Here is a 6,000-nt window from a genome sequence, read left to right as displayed (position 1 = left end):
AGAGCAGATTAACATAGGAGGATTTGAACTTGAAAAACGGAGTGTACTGACGCCTTTCCGTGGTTAAAACAACATTCCTTCTTATGTTTGTTCATGTTTATTTGAGGCTATAAATTAACTAGAAGGAAGAGATGATCGGTTCACAAGAACAGCTTTAACTGATGCTCTACAGCGATCTGTCACGGCACATTAAAGAGCAACAAAACGGTATTTATTGTTTAAATTTCTTTTAAAAAATTACCAAATTTGAAAGCTGAGACTTTGTTCAATATGTTTAATATCAAACGTAACTGAAAAGTAGCCTGCTCTGTCCTGTCTGCCAGCGTGTTGTCAGTCTCCTCTCTGCTCCGCAATGTATTTTTCACTGCGTGAGAACTCCTTCAGCATCGCTGCGCTGTCGTCATCATGTAAATCCCTCCCCAAACGTTTCTGATTGGTGCCGCGATTTCGGCGGCACAGAAATGAGTTTGAATGGGCTCTTCTCCAGATTATCCTGGAGAGAGAATTAAAATTCGCCGGAAGTAGTCTGGGTTTTCCCAGGCTAAATTACTTCAATTTAAATGTAGAAAATGCTATTTTACACAATTTTTGTATGTGCTGTTTTTCTGCCTTTTAGAATATCACATTGTTTGCTAAACAACATGCTAACGACGAACTCCATCGAAATCAATTGTGAACCATACGCTTAACATTAAGAATGCTATTTTGTGTAATGGTATTTGGTTTGCAAAGAGTTGCTGCTGATGTTGCTCATTCTCAATCTGTCATTTATGAGGTTCAGTTTCGGTAAGGTTGCTAGCAGCTAGGCAGCTCACTAGGTGTTGGAACAGAGCCATTTTGGTTCCCAAACACTTTTCTTGTACTTTGATGTAAACTGCGGTTTCCACAAATTCACCTAACAGCTTTTGTAGTCATGCATAAAATGGTCTTCTATATATGGATTTTTTTAAAGCATTGATAGCACATAAAGTTCTCTCACTTTACTGAGGAGGGCTGATAAATATGCAGTGTCACCTATCGAGCTGCCTAGAATACGCAAACCTGTGATTTCTCTGCAGTGATTTCACTCTTCTGGAATCGTAGAGTTATTTCTTGCTGGTTCATTCAGAATTGGGCCTTTACAGATAAAGTTTGAAATGAATTTTCCAATGCTTGCTGTTCGTCTGCAATCACCCCAGCTGTGTTGTTTAAGAGTTTGTTTCCTCACTTTAATAGCACTTTCTGTTATGTCCTTATAGAGTGCGAATTTGTTCGAAAACACAATTTGTGTCTTTAATGGTTCGTGGGCTCAGGGTGGAATTACGTTGTGGATGAGTGAGAGAGGGCGAATCTGAGGGAGACATTTGTGTGTGCGGCAATATGCAGAATGGTTAACTCTTTGCTTTTCAGAGGGGGTAAAATCCAGGCAAGTCTCTTTAATTGAGTGTGAAAACAGCTGGGTATCTAGTGCCATTTTCACCCACAGCAGCATGGAAGTGACTATCTCAATATCCTCCCGACTCTAATCGCTCAAAACCCCAAATTCCCCCTTTCTTTCTCTCCCTCTCGCTCTCGGAGCCCTGCCGAGGATTGTTTTACGCTTAATTTTGTTAAACCTAATGAGATTTCCCTAATTAAATCTCCTCCTGACTGGAAAGCTCTCTCTCTCCTGTCGAGTGAAGTGATTGTTTGTAGATCTTTTTAGACAAATAAACATTTTTGGAGTGAAAGCACAAGAGAAATGGAAGGAGCCTGCATCTTTTCGTTTTTGCTGCAGCGGCCTGTGCTACATTCATGCTTTGCTTAATGACTATTCACCTAAATCTTCACCTTCCCATGATCAATACTAGTTCTTCTTGTCTCATCTTACAGCTAAGATGAAGTGAATTAACTTATTGTACATTATGCCAAATATTAACCGGGAGCAGTGTTGGAGAATAACCAATTACATGTGATGCTATTAAATTTTAAGTAGCATAACAGTAGCTCAGCTACCTTTAAAACTGAGCGTATAATCTAATACACTCGCCTAAAATGAATCAGTCAGATTCTTTTTAGTGAATCAGTTCGATCGGAAAATAATTTTAAATAAATCGATGTGATGACTCATTTAAACTGATTCACCTACATGATTCATTTCAATGAAAATCAACAGATTCATGAACAGTAGATGAATCTGTAATGTATTGTTGTTTAATATTGATTATATTGTGTATAATTTTACAAAATAATATAATATTATATAAACACTTTAAAAAATATATGTATTTATTTGTAGTGTATCCGAATTAACTACTCAAAATTTTACTAATTTGAACTTTTAATAAACTTTTTAAGGGCTAACTTCTAAGTTTTAAAGTAGTGTCCTCAACACTGTGAAATGGCAACAACCAAGGCAGTGATTCAAGAGTGATCCTGGACTGAAAGCCTCTTTTATAGTAGCAATATTGTCATTTATATAAAGGTGTATGAATATGTATGCGTGTGTGTGTGTGTGTGTGTGTGTGTGTGTGTGTGTGCCAGCCTGCCAGGGTCTTGTTTTGTGTAGGAAAGTGCCACTGGGTGTGTCTGGTCCATTGAACTCTCTGAATAAAAGGCCTTGAGAGTATTGTTGACTGCGGTCATTGAGCTGGTATTGTGGTTGCCCCCTGGGACACTATTGTGGGACTCGACCTTCTGTTTCCCGTGCCGGCTCCGGAAAGCTAGTGCCAAGACGCCTTCACACACATCACAGACACACACCATTCCAACCAGACCCTATTCTTTGCCCCCTCCTGTGGACCGTTGGGCACTCTGCCCAGTTCTTGTGAAAGGTGCCCTCTGATTTTTACCCCCTCTGATCAGGTTTCTGCCACCAGTTGCCCAGTTTGATGTGAGTACGTAGGGTGAGGAGTCAGGGAGTTGCCCTGGCATCTGGCACCAGAAGGCCACACACAACACCTAGAACACCGTGCGGTTATTCGTTATTCAAGGACTTGACAAAGCGTCGTTTGCGAGGAATGTTGCTGTTATTTGTAGACTGAATTTCCAGAAAGCTCTGTTAATTAATTTTCCTTTAAAATGTAATAATTTTCTTCATGTCTGGAATTATTTTTTTCTGCTGAAATAATTTATGCCATTTTACAGTTTCATATTACCTTTAAATGTATTTTTGGCTTCATGAAGGTACATTAAACTAAATTCTACCTGTCAGAAGACCTTAAAATAAAACCTTTTATGTCAAAAGATTCAAATACTAAAAGCCTGGAAAGATTTCTAAAGCCATTGAAATGAACAAAACCTTAAATTCATGAAAAGCCATGAACATTATTATAAATTAATATTATATTTATACAGTATTATCACTGGGGGGAAAAGTATGAAAGCCACGGAAATTCATTAGTGAGAAGTATTGGAATACCAGTAAGTGGAATGCTGTATTATTTATTATTGTTAAGACAGCAATTTGATCTGTTGGGATTCAATTATATATTATTGATTAATATTTTTTTTTCTCATGAATGCACAGTAGGACCTGGGACACTTATTAAAGGGATTATTCACACAAGAAAGGAAAATTCATCATTTACTCACCCTAATGTCGTTCCAAACCCATAAGACTTTTGTGTTATGTGTCCAAAAACTTTCATCTTTGGAACACAAATTAAGATATTTTTATGAAATCTAAGAGACCTCTGTACCTCCATTGAAAGTCTATTTAACTAGAACTCCATAATATCCATAAAGAGATTGTAAAATAAATCCGTATGAATTTAGCTGTTTAATCCAGGTCTACTGAAGAGACAAGATCGTTTTATAACACGCATGAATTACCCTTAGCAGATCTACACAGGTGGAGCTGGGGAAGGTGGAGGGTTTCTGAAAGTGCGCTGCACTGCTACAGCAAATGCTGACCAAGTATTTGAAGGTAGAGCAGCGAGCTCATTAGCTACTGATACAGCAGGAACCAAAAGCAAGCAGGTTGAGTTAAGGACCTATTAGCCTGCGCCATCTAGATTTTCATGAAAGAACTTTGTATTTCAACCTCATTGCTTACCGCGTGAGAACAAACCTGCGTAACACGCAAGAATGAACCTCATTGGTTCCCATGCAACAAGCAAGCACGCTTGAGCTTCCGTTTACCAAAATTAAATGCAATAAACATTCTTCGCTGATAAATGTTTATATGTGGATAAAAGCATAAGTTAAATTAAGTTTTGGGTGAATAAATGTTCAATGGAGGGACAGAAAGCTCTCAGATATCATTCAAATTATCTTCATTTGTGTTCCGAAGATGAACGAAAGTCTTGTGGATTTGGAACAACATGATCCAACTGATGACATAATTAAAAAATGTTTTGGTGAAGGTCCATTTTGATTTCATGTTGCCTTTTAATAGTGGATATTAAAAAAAAATAATATAGCATCAGTTTACATGGGCATTAACAGTACAGTACCTTGTGTCATCGAGGAGTTGATTAGTGCAATTCCTTTTGCTCTTTCTATAACAATCTCAACCTCATCATCATCATCATCATCATCTCCACCACCCCTGGCCTTCACCCCGAGTCTGTTCCTCATCAGCCTCGATTAGCATTATGTTGATTTAGCCTAGCAGCCCCCACCAACCAAATGGAGGCTTATTAGTTTGAATATTTTTTTTTTATTTATTCCCGTTTTCTTGGGGTCCCTGTCGGCATTTCCAATTACTCTCGCCGTTCGGCTGTAATTGCCTCCGTGCTAATGGCTGCCAGACAATTGTGCTAAATGAGGTGAAGGCGCGAGGCAGCGAGCTCGACTTCATTAAGAGCTAATGGGATTTTATTGGGGGGACTGAAGACCCAGCTCATCAAAAAGGAGAGATGGAAGGAAAACAAAACAGATGGAGGAGAAGAGGCTGAGAGAGTTTTATAGGCGTTTTCTTCAGTGTCTGCTTGTCTTAAGTTATGTCGGACAGGAATGTGCAACCCTACTGTTTTACTGTTAGAAACACACACACACACACACACACACACATACATGCACGTATCTGTCTTTCTCTCGATCACACAGATACACGCAAAAACGTACACGCTTCACTAAGCAAACATCCACTCACGCATATAACAGATAGATACATGTATAAACACATTAAAATTCAACATAACATTCATGCTTGAAAAGATGAAAGAGAAGAAATTACAGTGAAGATTTGATGATAATCTGTGCATGTCAGTATGATTACACAGATTTCTTAGATAACTTAAATCGAGTGCCAAACTTTGTGCTTTAAAGTGTGCATCACTTCTGGTTGAAAAAGAGTATTTGCTTGACTGTAATCTGAAAAAAATAATCACATTTCCCAGATTTCAGTTCTTAGTTTTTCATAGCAGCAGTTATGTCATGAGTAAATTGTTTGATGTAGTTTAGATATGATAGATGCCAAATGTCATATAGATGTAAAACAGCTCTTGAAATCTCAATCTATAAATCAGAAGAGAGATGTACTGTTCATTTAAAACTAACCCATGAAACACTGAAGTGTTTGTTTATCTCTTATGTGTGTCTCTCTTTCATTCCAGCTGATTAACATCTGTGTGTGTAAGAGAGTGACAGAAAGTCTTTTTGATTGCTAATACTAATAGAAAAACCTGACATAGATAGCAGTTACATAGTGGGTGGTTTAACTGTCTTTTGTAACCCTGTTCTGCTGCTCTGTTAGTGTTTTCAGGGTTTGGCTCTACAGAATGTTTACTGAGAACAGATGCTTTTCTAACTTTTTGAAGACTTTAGCTGTGCATACTTGGATTTGTCGTTTACATTTTTTTAATCTTAATGTCTGCCACGGCACTTTTACTTTAAAAATACCACTCCAGTTCATTAAAATATGACCATAAACATAAATTTGATTTTCAGTAATGCCCAACATGATTTATGTAAATAGAATGTATTATTATTATTATTATTATGTTGTTCACATATTACATTTAAGACCCCATTAAATGGCATGACGAATGCAGTTTTTCCCCCTGTGTGAACATTTTGGCAAGTTTGAGCAGAACT

The 6,000-nt window shown here is 37.7% G+C and overlaps 1 protein-coding gene across 4 annotated transcripts in view; it reads left to right on the top strand.

Moving 5' to 3' along the window:
- The window catches only part of LOC308683761 (homeobox protein PKNOX2-like), a 76,651-nt gene that overhangs the window by 16,057 nt on the left and 54,594 nt on the right, over positions 1-6,000 (top strand). Inside the window, exon 1 of one of the 4 annotated variants that reach the window (XM_081354474.1) lies at positions 107-207. The exons of the other annotated variants lie outside the window; for them this stretch is intronic. The gene's annotated coding sequence lies outside the window, so the exon portion shown is untranslated. Of the gene's footprint in view, positions 1-106; positions 208-6,000 lie in introns of those variants that run through there. 4 annotated transcript variants of the gene reach the window in all.

The sequence above is a fragment of the Scardinius erythrophthalmus genome (assembly GCF_964197995.2).
Source record: "Scardinius erythrophthalmus genome assembly, chromosome: 23".
In the NCBI taxonomy this organism is placed as follows: Eukaryota; Metazoa; Chordata; class Actinopteri; order Cypriniformes; family Leuciscidae; genus Scardinius; species Scardinius erythrophthalmus.
The sequence above is the reverse complement of the archived record's forward strand: the minus strand, read 5'-3'. Positions and strand labels throughout refer to the sequence as shown.